Below are 18,253 nucleotides of genomic sequence, written 5' to 3'. Positions count from 1 at the left end.
CCATCCCTCCCCTGCCCCTCCTCAGGCCCCAGCATCCTGGAGCCCCATCCCTCCCCTGCCCCTCCTCAGGCCCCAGCATCCTGGAGCCCCATCCCTCCCCTCCCCCTCCTCAGGCCCCAGCATCTTGGGGCCCCATCCCTCCCCTCCCCCTCCTCAGGCCCCAGCATCCTGGGGCCCCATCCCTCCCCTGCCCCTCCTCAGGCCCCAGCATCCTGGGGCCCCATCCCTCCCCTCCCCCTCCTCAGGCCCCAGCATCCTGGGGCCCCATCCCTCCCCTCCCCCTCCTCAGGCCCCAGCATTTTGGGGCCCCATCCCTCCCCTCCCCCTCCTCAGGCACCAGCATCTTGGGGCCCCATCCCTCCCCTCCCCCTCCTCTGCCCCTCCTCAGGCCCCAGCATCCTGGAGCCCCATCCCTCCCCTGCCCCTCCTCAGGCCCCAGCATCCTGGGGCCCCATCCCTCCCCTGCCCCTCCTCAGGCCCCAGCATCCTGGGGCCCCATCCCTCCCCTCCCCCTCCTCAGGCCCCAGCATCCTGGGGCCCCATCCCTCCCCTCCCCCTCCTCAGGCCCCAGCATCTTGGGGCCCCATCCCTCCCCTCCCCCTCCTCAGGCACCAGCATCTTGGGGCCCCATCCCTCCCCTCCCCCTCCTCTGCCCCTCCTCAGGCCCCAGCATCCTGGGGCCCCATCCCTCCCCTCCCCCTCCTCAGGCCCCAGCATCCTGGAGCCCCATCCCTCCCCTGCCCCTCCTCAGGCCCCAGCATCCTGGGGCCCCATCCCTCCCCTCCCCCTCCTCAGGCAGTTTCGATTCTCTGAGCTCGGGCTGCATACTGCACGGTGGCAGGTACCAGGGAAACGAAACCAAAACCCAGCAGAGGAGTGTCCAGCACCACAGGGAGGGGCACCGCCACGTTCTTGCTCAACCTACCTCGAGCAGCTGCGGGTGGGCTCAGAGCACAGAACTCCTAAGCACAGCGACTGCAACCCCACCCCGCCGAAGATCCCCCCAGCGGCCAGCAAGCGCCCACCGATCACCCAGTCTGCAGGCTGAGGGTCGCACACGCCCCTCACAAGGAGGTCTAATATTCGAAGAGAGATTAAGACGCCCCCAGCCACCAAACCTTGCGATCAGCTACTACCTTCCCACAGGAAGCCCCCAGCCCCAAATCCCACCCGAGCTGCTACTTACATCTCACTGAGTACTCATATCAAGGCGAGTGGATGTGAGAGGAGGCATTGAGTCTAACCGTATCAAGGTGAGTGCAAGTGGGAGGAGGTATTGAGTGCACCCGTGTCAAGGGGAGTGCAAGTGGGAGGAGGCACTGAATGTAACCGTGTCAAAGTGAGTGCAAGTAGCATGAGGCATTGATTGTATCCATATCAAGGCGAACACAAGTGTGAGAAGGCATTGCTTGTAAACTTATCAAAGTGAGTGCAAGTGGAATGAGGCATCGAGGGCAACCATATCAAGACGACTGCAAGTGTGAGGAGGCGTTGAGTGGAACTTTGTCAAAGTGAATGCAAGTGGGAGGAGGCATTGAGGACACCCGTGTCAAGGTGAGTGCACGTGGGAGGAGGCACTGAGTGTAACCGTGTCAAGGTGAGTGGATGTGGGAGGAGGCATTGAGTATGACCGTATCAAGGTGGGTGCAAGTGGGAGGAGGCGTTGAGTATAACCCTATCAAAGTGAGTGCAAGTAGCATGAGGCATTGAGTGTAACCATAGCAAGATAACTGCTGGTGTGGGAGGCATAGGGTGTAACCATATCAAAGTGAGTTCAGGTAGCATGAGGCATTGATTGTATCCATATCAAGGCGAAAACAAGTGTGAGAAGCCATTGCTTGTAAACTTATCAAAGTGAGTGCAAGTGGATTGAGGCATCGAGGGCAACCATATCAAGACGACTGCAAGTGTGAGGAGGCGTTGAGTGGAACTGTGTCAAAGTGAGTGCAAGTGGGAGGAGGCATTGAGTGTAACCATATCAAGGTGAGTCCAAGTGGAAGGGGTGTTGAGTGTAACTATCAAAGTGAGTACAAGTGGAAGGAGACATTGAGTGTAACTGTATGAAGGTGAGTGCAAGTGGGAGGAAGCATTGGGTGTAACTGTATCAAAGTGAGTGTGAGAGGAGGCATTAAGTACACTGATATGAAGGTGAAGGAATGCGAGAGGAAGCATTATTGCACCTCTTTGAAGTTGAATGCAAGTAGTAGAAGGCAATCTCTTCATTGGCTCCAAGTAGCTACAAGGGTCAAGTTCAAGACCCTCTGCATTGTCCACAAGGCCTTCTGGGGCCTGGGGCCTCAATACCTCCAACTCTCCCTTGCTAAATACCTTCCTACTCGAGCTCTTCGCTCATCCGCCTCCAACTCCCTCATGGTCAGCCGCTTCTCGAAGCAACGAGCTGGGGGTAGATCTCTCTCCGCGGCAGGGGCCTCCCTCTGGAGCAGCCTCCCTGCCTCCCTGAAACTTGAGGAGAATCATCTCCGGTTCCGGAAGCACCTCAAGACCTTCCACTTTGCTTCTGCTTTCTCTCTTCCTCTCCCCTGCTGTTTGCTGTCTGATACTGCAATTGTCACCTGGCTACCCTCTGATTTCGGGCCCAGGTCCATGCCCGCCCAGTTGCACTCCTGCACCACCTCCCGGCAACCCTTGCACTTGGGTCTGTATCTGTAACCCTGCAGTCCCCCTACCTGCACTTTTGCACACCTGCTGTCTGCACTTACCCTTGCACCTGCCACCTGCTGGCCGCACTTCGAGTTATTGTTTTGATCCAGTGTACAGCACTGCCCCCTCCCCTTCCCCCTGGCACTTTTCCCCTCCCCCCTCCCCTACACTTGCACATCTCAATGTCATTTTGCCTAGTAAGATTGTTGTCTCTGTCCTCCCTCTGCTCCCCCTTCCTTGCCTCGTTGCGCCTTGAAACACTTGTGTATAGGCGCATTATAAATGCCATATCATATCATTGAGTATAACCGTATCAAAGTGAGTGCACGTGGGAGGGAGGCATTGGGTGTCACCTTACCAATGTGAGTGCAAGTGGCGGGAGACAGTGAGTGTAACCATATCAAAGTGAGTGCAAGTGGGAGGAGGCATTGAATGTAATCATATCAAGTTGAGTCCAAGTGGGAAGGAGCATTGACTACACCCATGTCAAGGTGAGTGCAAGTTGGAGGAGGCATTGAGTCTAACTGTATCAAAGTGAGTGCAAGTGGCAGGAGGCATAGAGTGTAACCACATCAAATTGAGTGCACGTTGTAGGAGGCATTGACTATATCCATATCAGGTGAATCCAAGTTGGAAGGGGCGAAGGGGCATTGATTGACCCAATATCAAGCTCAGTACAAGTAGGAGGCATTCAGTGTTTCTATATCAAGGTGAGTGCAAGTGGGAGGAGACATTGAATGTAACTGTATCAAAGTGAGTGCAAGTGGGAGAAGCCATTGAGTGTAACCGTATCAAAGTGGGTGCAAGTTGCAGGAGGTATGGAGTGTAACCATGTCAAGGTGAGTGCAAATGGAATGAGGCATCCCGTGTTACCATATGAACGTGAGGGTAAGGATGCAAGGATGCACTGAGTGTAACCATATCAAAGTGAGTGCAAGTTGGAGGAGGCATTGAGTGTCATCATATCAAGTGGAGTCCAAGTAGGAGGGGGCATTGAGTGCACCCATGTCAAGGTGAGTGCAGGTTGGAGGAGGCATTGAGTCTAACTGTATCAAAGTGAGTGCAAGTGGCAGGAGGCATTGAGTGTAACCATATCAAAGTGTTGAGTGCAAGTGGGGGGAGGCCTTAAGTGCACTCATATCAAGGAGAGTTCAAATGGGAGTAGGCATTGTGTGCACCCTTATCAAAGTGAGTGCAAGTGGAAGGATGTATTGAGTGTAACCATGTCACGGCAAGTGAATTGTGAGAGAAGGCATTCGATTTAACAGTATCAATGTGAGTGCAGGTGGGAGGAGGCATTGAGTGTAACTGTTTCAAAGTGAGTGGGAGTGGGAGGAGCACTGAGTGTAACCATATCAAATTGAGGGTAAGTTAGAGGAGGTATTGAGTGCAACCGTATTAAGATTAGTACAAGTAGAAGGCATTGAGTGTTACTGTATCAAAGTGAGTGGAAGTGGTAGGAAGTATTGAGTGTAACCGTATCAAAGTGAGTACAAGAGGTAGGAGGCATTGAGTGTAACCATATCAAAGTGAGTGCACATGATAGAAGCCATTGAGTGTAAATGTATCAGAGTGGGTGCAAGTTGCAGGAGGTATTGAGTGTAACCATATCAAGGTGAGTGCAAGTGGAAGGAGGCACTCAGTGTTACCATATCAAGGTGAGTCTAAGGGGGGTGGGGTATTGAGTGCACCCAGGTCAAGGTGAGTACAAATGAGAGGAGGCAGTGAGTCTAACTGTATCAAAGTGAGTGCAAGTTGCAAGAGACATTGAGTAATCATATCAAAGTGTGAGTGCAAGTGGGAGGAGGCATTGAGTGTAACTGTTTCAAAGTGAGTGCAAGTGGGGGGAAGCATTGAGTGTAACCATATCAAATTGAGGGTAAGTTAAAGGAGGTATTGAGTGTATTAAGATGAGTACAAGTAGAAGGCATTGAGTGTTCCTGTATCAAAGGGAGCGGAAGTGATAGGAAGTATTGAGTGTTACCGTATCGAAGTGAGTACAAGTGGGAGGACACATTGGGCCTCATTACAAGTTTGCCGGTCCGGTCACAACGGTACTGGTAAGCTTGCCGGTACCGTAATTCCCGGAGCGGCAAACTACAAGTTGTGCTCGCGGGTGCCTTTCTGCCTGCCAAGTCGGACCTGGTGGGCAGAGCGGCACCCGCGAGCACAGCATGCCGCATGCACTGGCACCATTCACGAATGGTGCCAGTGCCTTCGGCCTCCCCATTCCCATTGAGCCCTGTAGGGCTCAAATGGGAATGGGGAAGAATTCTTTCCGGTGCCCTGGAATGGGCAATTACCTGGTTCGCCGGGGTTGTAATACCCCGGTAATTGCCCATTCCAAATTGGGTGCAAGTGGCAGGAGGCATTGAGTGTAACCATATCAAAGTGAGTGAAAGTGGGAGGGGGCCTTCAGTGTAACGGTATCAAGCTGAGTGCAAATGGGATAAGGCATTGAGTGTAACCGCATCAGAGGGAGTGTAAGTGGGAGGAGGCATTGGTGCACTCATATTAAGGTGAGTGCAAGTAGTAGGAGGCATTGATTATAACCATATCAAGGCGAGTGCAAGTGGTTAGAGGTATTGAGTATTACCTAACCAATGTGAGTGAGTGCAAGTGGCAGGAGACAGTGAGTGTAACAGAATCATGGTGAGGGCAAGTGGGAGGAGACATTGTGTGTAATTATATCAAGTTGAGTCCAAGTAGGAGGGGCATTGAATGCGCCCATGTCAAGGTGAGTGCAAGTGGGAGGAGGCATTCAGTCTAACTTTATCAAAGTGAGTGCAAGTGGCAGAAGGCATTGAGTGTATCCATATCAATGTGAGAGCAAGTGGGGGGAGGCATTGACTATCACCGTATCAAGGTGAATCCAAGTTGGAGGGGCCATTGATTGACCCAATATCAAGGTGAGTGCAAATGGGAGGAGGCATTGAGTGTAACCATATCAAAGTGTGGGGAAGGATGCACTGAGTGTAACCATAAAAAGGTGAGTGCAATTGGCATGATGCATTGACTGTAACCATACCAAGGGGAGTCTATTGTCCATGTCAAGGTGAATACAAGTGGGAGGAGACATTGAGTGTAACCATATCAAAGTGTGAGTGCACGTGGGAGGAGGCATTAAGGGCACTCATATCAAAGTGAGTTCAAGTGGGAGGAGGCATTGGGTGCACTCATATCAAGGAGAGTGAACATGGGAGGAGACATTGTTTGCACACTTATCAAAGTGAGTGCAAATGGAAGGAGGCATTGAGTGTAACCGTATCACAGTGACTGAGCGTGAGAGGAGGCATTGAATGTAACCATATCAAGGTGAGTGCAATTGGGCAGAGGCATCCAGTGTTACCATATCAAAGTGAGAGGAAGAGGAAGGATGCATTAAGTGTAACCAAATAATTGTGAGTGCAAATGGGAGGATGCATTAAGTGTAGTCGAATCGAGGTGAGTGCAAGTGGTAGGAGGCATTGGGTGTAATCATATCAAAGCAAGTGGGAGGATGTTTTGAGTGTAGCTGTATCAAGGTGACTTCAAGTGGGAGGAGGCATTGATTGTATTCATATAAAGGTTTGATGAATTGGGAGACAACATTGAGTGCACCCATACCAAGGTGAGTGCAAGTGGGAGGAGGCATCGAATATGTGAGATTTTCGAGCTCAGGCAATACCTTTTTTGTGTAAGTGTGTCTTTCAAAAGAACTAGATCGGATTGGCCTGAAGGCTTTCTCTGATCCACCTGCAGGCCCTGGACAGGGAAATGCAGCAGCCGTAGTGGTCCAAAGGTGCACGCAACAGGAAGAAGGAGGGAAGCCCAAGGGGGCTGTTAACCACGAGAATACCTTGATCCTCCTTCCAGAAATTCTTTCCCATGCTCCCCAGAAGCTGGGAGTGGGAGTGCAGCCTCTTTAGACAGAGAGGGGTCACCCTGATAAGCTGGAACACGCAGGGTTCCAGCACCTTTAAGGCAAAAAAAATGAGAGAACATCTATTTGAGTTAAGTGATATTATACTGTTTCAGGAAACATGGCTGTTCAGCCCAATTGAGATCGAGGGTTACACACTTCATAGCCTGTCTGCTTCCCAGAAAGCCAAAAGGAGGCCGTCAGGGGGTCTACTGATGGCTTTTAAAAATCTCACAGTAAATTCTATTACTTGCATTTTTAATAACATAAAGGGAATTCAGGCATGCAAAATTTGCTTAAAGTGTGATATGCCAGATCCGGACCTTATTGTCATTAACATCTATTGAAACCCTGCCTGTTCTGATCTCCAGGTCTTTCTGGCTTTGCTGGCTTCGCTGCTGGGGAGAGTTAAATTGGATTTCGGCAGGCCCAACATAACTCTTGCAGGAGATCTAAATAGTGAATATATTCAATCATCAAAGAGGACGGAGGGTCTAGGTCCTCACAAAAGTTCGAAAAAGGGGCCAACATGGGTGGACTTTCTGGACTCTTGGAGCCTGAAGATGTTAAATTGACCCTCCGGTAGTGAGACAGCCCCCATTCCAACATGGCATAGGGGCAAACTATCATCTACACTAGATAATGTCTTTGCTTCCCCCGGTCTCTTCTCGCGACCCTCTTCCTTGGCCATAAAACATGACGGAGGGAGTGACACTCGCGTCTTGAGCTGACATTCTCAGATCTGTCAGCCAGTCCTGTTGACACACATTCTCAAGATCTAATAGGTAACAAGGGCAAAATATGGCTGCTCAAATATATACATGGGGATATGAAATTGAATATCCACCTTGAGAAGATACCAGATCTTATTCATCTGGAACACTGCCAAACAGCTAGATTTACTACATTTCTTTGGTCTGTTCTGCCCCCAGAGGAGACATCATCCGGAGACAGACAAAACCATGTACATAGCTTTGATGAAGAAACTCAGAGTAAGAAGAGGGAGCGCAGACTTAAACTTCAAAGTCTTGGGAAAATGTCCATAGATCCGGACATTTACAAAAAAGAAGCCAAAAGGGTAAATCAGGAATATTCTCACTGGTCCAGAAGCCGTAGGATACTTCGCCTACAGCAGGACCGAGAAGTAATGCTGCAGTTAGTAAAAAAGAACAACTCCAGAAACCTCTGGTCAGTAATTGCCCAGCTAGACGCCAACTATAACAGCACTTTGTGTAATTTGGTTCCGGAATCCAAATGATATGGTATGATATTTTATTTGTATCGCGCTCATACACAAGTGTTTCAGAGCGTGACACAAGTGTTTCAGAGGGGTAGAACATCTGCCAAACAATTTAACGAAGGGGACATTTGGGAAATATCTAAATCCTCGGTCTCCCGAGCTGCAGGCCCGAACGGCCTTATGTATCAGGTCCTTAAAAATGAGCCAGTGCTCTGGTCTAAACTATTATATTGTCCCTTTAGGGGAATACTCCAGCAACGTGAGTTTCCGGGCTCATGGAAGACCGCCATAGTCATACATTCTTCGATACCGATCGCCCTCCTTGATATTGACAGTAAAATCTTTATGAAACTCCTGTTGAACATTCTCAATCAATGGGTGGATACCTCACAGATTTTGTCCTGCAATTAGACAGGTTTCAGAAGGGGCCTTTCTACTACTTTGAATGGGTCAATCCTGAACCTGGTCTGTGAACATGCTATGGACAAGGGTGGTTCTCTGCTATACGGGGCCTGGGTGGACCTATCAAAGGCCTTCGACCAGGTCGACAGAGCGCTTCTTTGGAATAAGTTGAGGAGAAGGAGGATTCCGGAAGGGCTGCTGTCGATATTGGTCGAACTGCACAGGGACACCCCACTGAGGGTGTGCCTCGACAATCAGGGGCATCTCTCAGAATTGATCAAAGTAGAGAGAGGTGTAAAACAGGGTTGTCTGGGGGCACCCCTCTTTTTCAATTTGTTTTTGGCAGATATGGGCATTTCCTTGGAGCCGTCTGCGTTGGCCAGTCCAGTGATCAATGGGAGAAGAATCCATTGACAGGCTTACGTAGACGATATAGTCCTGCTGGATAAAACAGCGATTGGTTTGCAGCGTTTGCTGACCAAATTGGGTGAATATGCAAAGGTAAATGGGCTGTCCATCAACCCCTTAAAGTCCAGGATTGTTGTGTTCAAGCATACGCAGAAAAAGATCCAGTATGCGAATTGGGTCCTGGACGATCGTGTTATCCCACGAGTTGAAGAATTAATTTATTTGGGCTAGAAGATCTACGCCTCGCCAGACATTTACAAAGTAGAGTCCGACGTAGAGGAGAAAATCATGAAACTCATCCCTCAAATGAAAAAACTATACACAAAATATTGCAAATTCTCATTTCACCCGTTGATCAAATTCTATAAGGCAAAAGCGGTTCCAGTAATTCTTTATGGCTTAGAGGCAAAACCTCTGCTCTGGAAACAAACTGGAGCAAATGGGAGGGGCTCCTGTGGAAGAAAGCCCTTGGCCTTCCGATGTGTACACCATCATGGAGCCTAGCTCTAACATTTACCACTGTGCAGGTTCTGGATAAGTGTAACATCGCTTTCTGAGACTTGCTCCCCTCTTAATGAACCCAAGGTACAACAGGAATGAGTGGAAGAGTAACAGCTCTGAAATAACACTGTCAAACCCTTTATGGACCAACGATAAGCACACCGAACTGAACCTCATTCTAGTTTTGACAAGCCGAAGTAAAAGAAATGTTAGCCATCATTGTACTGTTGTAGATTGAAATTTAGTTTTAGTGTACCTAATTTTCTGAAGGTTGACATTTTTTCTTCTAAACCAAGATAATCTTTTTTTGGCAAAGGTTGTTTTTCTGAACCATATACAAAAATAAAAAAATCAAAATTAAGTGCACTCATATCAAGGAGAGTTCAAATGGGAGGAGGCCTTGTGTGCACCCTCATCGAGGTGAGTGCAAGTGGAACGATGTATTGAGTCTAACCGTGTCACAGCAAGTGAATTGTGAGAGAAGGCATTGGATGTAACAGAATCAAGGTGTGTGCAAGTGGGCAGATCCATCCTGTGTTGCCATGTCAAAGTAAGTGTAAGTGGTAAAAGGGATTGAGCGTAATCATATCAAAGTGAGTGCAAGTGGGAGGAGGCATTGAGTGTACCAATATCAGGGTAAGTGCAAGTGGGAGGAGGCATCCAGTGTTATCCTATCAAAGTGAGAGGAAGGGGAGGGGAAGGATGCATTGAGTGTAGCCATATGACAGTGAGTGAAAGTGAGAGGAAGCATTGAGTGTAGCCGTATCAAGGTGACTTCAAGTGGGAGGAGGCATTGAGTGTAGTCATATAAAGGTGAGTGCAAGGGGGGAGACATGGAGTACAATCATATCAAGATGAGTGCAAGTGGGAGGGGGCATCCATTGTTACCATTGTAAAGTGAGTGGAAGTAGAAAAAGGCATTGCCAGAACCATATCAAAGTGACTGCAAATGAAAGGTGGCATTGAGTGCACCCATGTCAAGCTGAGTGCTAGTAGGAAGGGGCATTGAGTGCACCCATGTCAAGGTGAGTGCTAGTAGGAAGGGGTATTGAGTGCACCCAAATCAAGGTGAGCTGCAAATGGGAGGATGTTTAGAGTGTAACCATATCAAGATGAGTGCAAGTGGGAGTAGGTATTAAGTGCACCCATGAAAGGATGAGTGCAAGTGGAAAAAGGCATTGGGTGCATCCTTGTCAAGGTGACTGCAAGTGGAAGGAGGCATCCAGTGTAACCATATCAAAGTGAGTGCAAGTGGGAGGGGGCATTGAGTGCAGTGCATCCATGTCAAGGGGAGTGCAAGTGGGAAGAGGCATTGAATGTAACCATATGAAGATGAGAGCAAATGGGAGGTGGCATTGAGTGCACCTATGTCAAGGTGAGTGCAAGTGGGAGGTGGCATTGAGTGCACCTATGTCAAGGTGAGTGCAAGTGGGAGGAGACATTGAGTGCACCTATTTCAAGGTAAGTGCAAGTGGGAGGAGGCATTGAGTGCACCTATGTCAAGGTGAGTGCAAGTGGGAGGATGCATTGAATGCACCCATGTCAAGGTGAGTGCAAGTAGCAGCAGGCATTTAGTGCACCCATGTCAAGGTGAGTGCAAGTAGCAGCAGGTATTGAGTGCACCTATGTCAAGGTGAGTGCAAGTAGCAACAGGCATTGAGTGCACCTATGTCAAGGTGATTGCAAGTGGCAGGAGGCATTTAGTGCATATATGTCAAAGTGAGTGCAAGTGGGAGGAGACATTGAGTGCACCTATGTCAAGGTGAGTGCAAGTGGGAGGAGGCATTGAGTGCACCTATGTCAAGGTGAGTGCAAGTGGGAGGAGACATTGAGTGCACCTATGTCAAGGTGAGTGCAAGTGGGAGGAGGCATTGAGTGCACCTATGTCAAGGTGAGTGCAAGTGGGAGGATGCATCGAATGCACCCATGTCAAGGTGAGTGCAAGTAGCAGCAGGCATTTAGTGCACCCATGTCAAGGTGAGTGCAAGTAGCAGCAGGTATTGAGTGCACCTATGTCAAGGTGAGTGCAAGTAGCAACAGGCATTGAGTGCACCTATGTCAAGGTGAGTGCAAGTAGCAGCAGGAATTGAGTGCACCTATGTCAAGGTGATTGCAAGTGGCAGGAGGCATTTAGTGCATCCATGTCAAAGTGAGTGCAAGTGGGAGGAGACATTGAGTGCACCTATGTCAAGGTGAGTGCAAGTGGGAGGTTGCATTGAGTGCACCTATGTCAAGGTGAGTGCAAGTGGGAGGTGGCATTTAGTGCATCTATGTCAAAGTGAGTGCAAATGGGAGGTGGCATTGAGTGCACCTATGTCAAGGTGAGTGCAAGTGGGAGGAAGCATTGAGTGCACCCATATCAAGGTGAGTGCAAATGGGAGGTGGCATTGAGTGCACCTATGTCAAGGTGAGTGCAAGTGGGAGGAAGCATTGAGTGCACCCATATCAAGGTGAGTGCAAATGGGAGGTGGCATTGAGTGCACCTATGTCAAGGTGAGTGCAAGTGGGAGGAAGCATTGAGTGCACCCATATCAAGGTGAGTGCAAATGGGAGGTGGCATTGAGTGCACCTATGTCAAGGTGAGTGCAAGTGGGAGGAAGCATTGAGTGCACCCATATCAAGGTGAGTGCAAATGGGAGGTGGCATTGAGTGCACCTATGTCAAGGTGAGTGCAAGTGGGAGGAAGCATTGAGTGCACCTATGTCAAGGTGAGTGCAAATGGGAGGTGGCATTGAGTGCACCTATGTCAAGGTGAGTGCAAGTGGGAGGAAGCATTGAGTGCACCCATATCAAGGTGAGTGCAAATGGGAGGTGGCATTGAGTGCACCTATGTCAAGGTGAGTGCAAGTGGGAGGAAGCATTGAGTGCACCTATGTCAAGGTGAGTGCAAATGGGAGGTGGCATTGCGCGTATCCATATCAAGTTGAGTATTAAAGCAGTGGCAAGATTTAGATCTTGGGACTATGATCCTCTGCGGAGGAGATTGCAAAGCAAGATGCAATGGAAATGATGATATTCTACAGACTGCAAATGGCTCTTTCCATCAAATCCCCCCTTGATTATGATACAAAGAGAGCTAACAAACTTGGTTTAGAATAGACGGAACAGTTCTGAAACGGGTATGGTTCTGCCAAATAGGAGCATCGAGGGTGATCTTCTGGGTCAATGTACTCGCTTTGTAATGGCACGAAATCAACATTACATTACTACTTTATAACTCAAGCACTTTTTTGAAAAACGTCACTCATTGAAGATAAGAAAAGATACATATAGTGACAGTGCTTACTTATTTTGAAGATGAATTTGGACGATATAGACTGTAATCTTAAATTATGAGGAATAACTTGGAATGCACACAGGGCGAGAGTAGCATGGTCCATCAAGACTTGATTGCATTTAAACAATACATGAGATGAATAAGAGACTGTAAGAAAGCTTGTTATGATATGATATGATATGATATGATATGGCATTTATAACGCGCCTATACACAAGTGTGTCAAGGCGTGACGAGGCACGGGAGGGGGAACAGAGGGAAGACAGAGACAGCGATCCTACTGGGCCAGGTGTCATTCAGATTGCGCAAGTGCAAGGGAAGGGGGGAGGGGAGGAGGGATAGGATAGTGCAGTACATGAGATATATAGAATAAATAGCAATAATACAAATCTAAAATAAAAGGAATATATAGGAAGGGAAACTGAACTAGATGTACATCACTGCGCCAAACAATCAAAATGCTTAAAAAAGAAGTAGCGTGCTTGACCTAAACATACAAAATGCAGAATCTGCAAACACATGGATACATTAGGGAATCCAGCAATGCTTAAGTTTGCCCAGAAAAAGGAATTTTCCAGAAAGAAATAGGGCTTGGGTATGATAAGGAAATTTCCCATTATGAAAATCTTAAAACTTTTGAAGAACAAAGTTAAAATATGGGATCATGCTTTAAATGTAAGGCACATACAGACAAGGGAAAGATTGAAAGAATACTGTGATTATTTATCTAACTGATGCACATCATATAAGTATATAGAGTATTTCCCTAATAGAGAATGTAGACTTATATACCAAAAATGCAGGTTTAATCTATTGGAGACACTCGAGATGGTGGGTCCACGTTTCAAGGTTGAACGGAATCTCTGAATCTGGAGGCTGTGCAGAAATCCAGCCATTAAAGAAACCAGGAAACATTTGATCAAAGATTGTCCTGCCATTTTAAATAATAGCATCTGCTTTTTTGGTTAATTTGTGCACAACTTTAGGGACCGATAAAGGACACTTGTGGGAAACACTGTATGGAAGGAAGACAAGTAAGTTTGATTTTGAAGTGTGTCCTCCCACATATTCCTCATTTTATGATATCTTCATTTCCAGCTTCAGCTTCTTCTGATTTTTTTTTTCTCTCGGCAGAGGACGCTTTGCGTCGAGACGGTCGACTCGATGTCCCTCGAGTGCTCCCATCTCAGCTGCCGTCATCATCGAGTACATCTACCACACGCAGCGCCCGTTGGCTTCAGTTCCATTTTTCTGCTAATGCGCTTGCTTTGAGAATTATGGCGCGCTTCAGTTTTCTTCAAAAACGTATCAAAAATTGCCTCGTCTTCAGCTCTCAGTTTCCTCTCCTTACAAATAAATTTAAAAAACAGTCCTACTCGTGGAGCAGACACTCCTCGTCGTCATTGAAAAAATCAAAGAGAAGGCATAGATCACCTTCTTCCTCATCTTCTTCGTCAGAAAGGAATGTAGTCTGCCTGACAAAATGTTCCTCCAAAGAGGAGTGGGAACTCTTTAGGAAGAAGATTTGCAAAATCTTCGATGGTCAGGCCTGTCCTCCTCGAAGCATAAGAAAAATGGCCTTGCTACGGTCAATAACAATGATGAGGCCAAGGCAAAACCCTGCGCGCCCTCGAGCCTAAGACTACTCGAGAGTCTTTGAGTACTCGACGAGATGAGAAATCACAGAAGAATCAGTAAAGTCGAGGGTGAAGCCCCTCGAAACACAAGACCAAAGTCAAGCCGTCGACACCATTGACGTTGATACATAAAACATTGATGCGATTGTAGATTCTTCGACACCTTTACCACAAAAAATCCAGGAAAGGTTTTTAAAGCTTTACCTAAAAAGGGTTTCTTTAGATCCTTAACATCTACATATGAGGGCTATGACCCCTCCATGTGGTCTCCAATTGGATACTCCTAGTATTAAAAGAAATACTAACATACCTGAATGTTTCATTTCAGAAGAGACCAGGGTTAGGGAATTACATGACACACTACAAGCAGCTGGTGGGATAGATACCTCCTCAGAACTAGATTTTGGGAAACCGAACCCAACTGATCATGCAGATGCATCGTACAGAAGTTTGATGTCCAGAGTGGTGCCATTCCTGGGATGGAGTAGACCAGCTCTTGCATTTGAACAAGACGACCTGACTGACATATTGGACAAAGTTCCTCAATATGACCCTATATCACCATTCCTTGTGACACTGCAAAAAGGGGTTGCAGCAAACTGGAAGGCTTCAGAGTCCGGCCCGGCAGTAAACAAAAATCATACAAAAAAATACAGGCCATCCAGTAGCGACCCTGGCTTCCTGTCAGTACATCCAACTCCCGAAAGTCTAGTAGTACGCGCAGCTACATCGGCCTCCAAGCAAGCTGCATACCCAACCATTGCCCCTGATAAGGATGACAAACGCATTGACTCTCGGGCAAAGAATGTCTTTTCTGCTAGCAGCATGGCTCAAAAGTCGGCTAATTCTACATGGGCCCTTGAAAAGTTCACATTCACCCTGTGGGACTGAATAGCAATGGTGGCTGATCACATCCCTGAGGGTGAGGAAAGAGACGGCTGTGTGAACCTGATAAGGGATGGCAAGGAGGCGGTGTCCAGTCAACTCGTCGAAAAAAAACTGGTCGACTGCAATTTGGTCGACGCAATTTGGTCGAAAACCAAATGGTCGAATTTTTTTTTTTATTTATATATTTATTTTTCGGGTTTTCGTTTAGTTAAAAAAGGCGTTTTTAGAGAAAAAAAGGGGGTTGGGGGGGGGACCCCCAAAAAAAAAAAAAAAAGGTTAAAATAAAAAAAAAAAAAATTCGACCATTTCGTTTTCGACCAAATTGGTTCGACCATTTGTCTGGTCGACCAATTTTTTTCGACGAAATGTCTGGCAACCCAAGGAGGCCATATGAGTCTCTGCAATCAGGTCTGGACACGGCTGGATGCGTCAGCAGGGCAATGGCAGCAAGCACTGCCATACAAAGATTTGCGTGGTTGTGGAAGTCAGGATTTGCACCTCATGTACAGTCCATACTCCTTAACATGCCCTTTGACAGCTCTTATTTATTTGGAAATAAGGCTGATGAAAGCCTTGAAAAGCTGCAGACCTCAAAGGCGGCAGCCAAGACCTTAAGTCCTGCAGTCAAGCAATCACAGCCTTTTCACCCCAGCGGATCATCTTGCAAGGGTAGGTCCTTTCGCTACTACTCCTCAGTTGGAAGAGGGCAGAGAAGATTCCCTCATGGTAGACGAGGGAGAGATGCAAAGCCTGCCCAAGCAGCGGCATCTTTACCATGAGTTACTGCTTCAGCCATCTCAAAACCACTCTGAGGTCTTGACTCGCACCACCCCGGTGGGGGGCAGACTGTCCCAGCATCTGCAAGAATGGCGAGGTATTACTTTGGATTAATGGGCACGGGCAATAGTAAAAGGGTACTGCCTCACCTTTATACAGAGACCTCAGGATCATTCACTGGGAAACCATTCACTAAATGTTCCAGATCCATTCCTGTTGCAGGACATGTTGACCCTGCTAGAGAAAGGTGCTATAGAACCAGAGGAAATAGGATGGTATTCTCCCTATTTCCCAATCCCCAAGAAGGATGGAGGACTGAGACCTATCTTGGACTTGAGATACTTGAACAAGTTCCTTAGGAAGGACAAGTTCAAGATGGCCTTACTTTCTCAGATATGATATATGATAGGTTATTTATAACGCGCTTAATACCCAGAGGTGCTCCATCTCGTCTTGCTTCCAAGGCAAGCAAGTTGCCCCTGAGCTATCCTTCAGGCCCTCCAGCTCTAGGTTTGGATGGTATCGTTGGACCTTCAGGATGCTTACTTTCATGTGCCAATCCATCACAAGCCCGGAAAGTAGCTGAGGTTCGCCATTGGCGGTTCTCATTATCAGTAATGAATTCTGCCATTCGAGCTGACCTCCGCCTGAGGGTTTTCACCAAGTTAATGGCAGTGGTGGCAGCACGTCTAAGGAGAGGGGGATTCACATCTTCCCCTATCTGGATGATTGGCTGATCAGGTCACGTTTACCCGAACAGGCCCTGGATCATCTCAGCGCAACGTGTCACTTTCTCCACAGACTGGCCTTCTCCCTCAATTACAAGAAGTCCCACATGATACCATCTCAGAGACTCCAGTTCATCGGTACAGTCCTGGATGCATCCCTGGGACAAGCCTCACCACTGAGGTGAGGGCTCAACACATTCTGCAGATGTTCACCAAATTCCAGAGTGCCCAGCGTGTTCCGGCCTTTGATATTTTGAGGTTGTCCGGCCTCATGGCATCCTGCATTTTTCTGGTGCCAGAGGTTCGTCTGAGAATGAGATCCCTTCAAAGAGCTGGACTCAATTATCTCAATTCTCAGGCAAGATGTCAGACCTCCTTCAGGTTCCAAATGGGGTCACACAGGATCTCCTGTGTTGGGCCTGCAGGGATAACATTCTGAAAGGAGAAACGTTTTGACAACCATTGCCGGAGATAACAGTAGTGACGGACGCCTCACTGACGGGGTGGGGAGCCCACGCCAACGATCTGACAATCAGCGGTCATTGGCCATGCACTACCTCAAAAAGAGAGGAGGTGTAGGGACAATACAACTGTGCAGAGAAGCAATGCAGCTCTGGTTCTGGGCAATTCAAGAAGGAATCTCTCTGTCGGCAGTTCACCTAGCCGCAGAGGAGAACATGGTGGCAGACGCTCTGATCAGGCAGAGCACAGTCTCCCACGAGTGGGAACTAGCTCAGGAAGTCCTTCAAGAGATCATGACCCTTTCGGGAACCCTCAATTGGATCTGTTCACGACCAACCGGAAGTGCAAACTGTACTGCTCCAGGGGATTTTCCCCAAGAGGTGCTCTAGGTGACGCGTTTGTGGTGGACTGGGAGTTTCCTCCAGTCACTATCATTCCTCATGTGATCAGGAGGTTGGAAAGGTTCGGGACATCCATGATCCGGAATGGGACAGGAGGACGTGGTTCCCAGACCTTCTGTCGATCTGCCCTCCAATGCATCTTCTGCAAAGAAAGGGCCTACTCTCACGAGAGGAGGGTCGGGTTATCCACCCAGAGGTCAAGACACTCAGCCTTCATGGATGGCTTTTGAGAGGCTGAGGTACAAGGATTGGTACCTCCCAGATGATGTAATGGAGATTCTCCAGCATGGGCTCGGGCATGGATTTACATGCTCATGAATATTCCCTGTCGTCAGGCTGGGAATCCTCGGTAAAAGAAAAAAGTTTCACTTTCACTTACAAACTGTGTTTCTCCTCTAAACCAATCACTGAACTCTGGGTCATACTGCCCCCAGCCAATGACTGCCCTCTCCCTAAGCCCCTCCTCTGGCAGCCATCTTCAGATTTTTTACTGCACGTTCAAGTGTTGGGAGTCCTCGTGTTTAGCTCCAAGAGCTTTTCTACGTTTTTGCATTTTTCGATAGAAGTTTCTATTTGAATCATCGAGAGTTTCATCGAAGATTCCAGAAGGCCATCGGGCCTACACCGCATGCCAGACCATATCAGAGGAGAAGAAGAAGGGAGGTTCCCTCTTCAAGCTCTGCTCCAGCTGCAGATTGAGGAATGTGTTTGTTGAGGACAAACACCCCCAGTGCCTCTACTGTCTCCATCCAGACCACAGGGAAGCGGATTGTGAAATCTGCCTTGGATTCTCCAAGCGCACTGTCAAGGATTGTCACTGTAGGTTGGCGGTGTGGCTCAACACCAAGGCCTCTACCCTGTGTGGCAAGCAGGAGCATGCCGCACCCAGGACCGGCCGGTCCGAGGAGCGGGCTTCTAGGTCCTTTGAGGGCACTCCATCCGTAGGGGCCCAAGACAAGGCCAAGCACCG

At 48.2% G+C, this 18,253-nt stretch overlaps 1 protein-coding gene across 3 annotated transcripts in view; it reads left to right on the top strand.

Annotated features, from left to right (window-relative positions):
• Positions 1-900: 900 nt before the first annotated feature.
• LOC138521974 (decapping and exoribonuclease protein-like) overlaps positions 901-18,253 on the top strand; it is a 203,387-nt gene continuing 186,034 nt past the window's right edge. The window contains exon 1 of one of the 3 annotated variants that reach the window (XM_069635167.1): positions 901-1,253. The gene's annotated coding sequence lies outside the window, so the exon portion shown is untranslated. Of the gene's footprint in view, positions 1,254-1,368; positions 1,555-18,253 lie in introns of those variants that run through there. The other 2 variants (XM_069635165.1, XM_069635166.1) reach the window with 2 other exon arrangements.

Source organism: Ambystoma mexicanum, chromosome 13, assembly GCF_040938575.1.
Source record: "Ambystoma mexicanum isolate Mex_15411 chromosome 13, UKY_AmexF1_1, whole genome shotgun sequence".
In the NCBI taxonomy this organism is placed as follows: Eukaryota; Metazoa; Chordata; class Amphibia; order Caudata; family Ambystomatidae; genus Ambystoma; species Ambystoma mexicanum.
This window is presented reverse-complemented; position numbering and strand designations above follow the sequence as displayed.